The following is a 902-nucleotide window of genomic DNA, read 5'->3' on the forward strand; positions in this document are numbered from 1 at the left end:
CACATCCTATGGGGCTGTTCTGGGAGATTTCTATAAACTGAATTGCAGGTAAGTCTAATTTCATATTTGTTTACCTCATTCCTCAATAGACCATAACAGTACTTAATAAACAAAAGCTGAAAAAGTAGGTAATCATAGATTAAAAAGTCTGAAATGCGCATGCGATACTGACATCTAAGTTTCAGCACATTTTGGGACAAACGTTTTCACATTGAAAGTTAACAATCATTAAAATGTTTTCTCTAAATTTTTGTCTCCTTTTTTGCTCCAATTATTTGCATCTAATATCAAATAAAACTTGATGTAACATTATGCATGCACATTGTGTTTTATGTGCAACCATCACCTGTCTCATAAACACAGGGTTAGAATGAACGTGATGAATAGAGTCAAATTGGAAATGTAAAAAAATCTGTCAAAATTGCATTTTTTTTCTACTCATTCACAAAGAGTTAATGAAAGTTATTAAACATGTACAACAAAATGGCAGGAGTTTCAAATAGAAATCATGCTGCAAAAACTAGTCAAAGCAAAAATAAAAATATACATTTTCAGGGGTTTCGCTTGACATTTGCCGAGTGTCAAACACTCTTAAAGTTGTTTGTGTTTGGCCGAAATAGCTCAGTTGGGAGAGCGTTAGACTGAAGATCTAAAGGTCCCTGGTTCGATCCTGGGTTTCGGCAACATAATTTTTCTTCACTGTTTACATTTTAAGGAGAAAATGAACAAAGCACATGGGCTGATGACTTAAAGAAAATGAAAAAAGGCCTAAAAATCTTAACTATCTACAGAAAATAAAATGTTGAAAAGATGAGAAATGGGAGCTTTTCCTTTTGAGCAAATTATTATTTTTTTTAATTTTTCCTCTATTTTGTTTATTTCCATTTCACTAAGCTGTAAGA

General features: G+C 32.3%; 1 non-coding gene across 1 annotated transcript; it reads left to right on the plus strand.

The window, feature by feature from the left end:
• Positions 1-610: 610 nt before the first annotated feature.
• TRNAF-GAA (transfer RNA phenylalanine (anticodon GAA)) lies at positions 611-683 on the plus strand. Its single transcript has one exon. It is a non-coding gene; the product is annotated as a tRNA-Phe (tRNA).
• The last annotated feature ends 219 nt before the right edge of the window (positions 684-902 follow it).

The sequence above is a fragment of the Ranitomeya imitator genome, chromosome 10 (assembly GCF_032444005.1).
Source record: "Ranitomeya imitator isolate aRanImi1 chromosome 10, aRanImi1.pri, whole genome shotgun sequence".
Classification (NCBI taxonomy): Eukaryota; Metazoa; Chordata; class Amphibia; order Anura; family Dendrobatidae; genus Ranitomeya; species Ranitomeya imitator.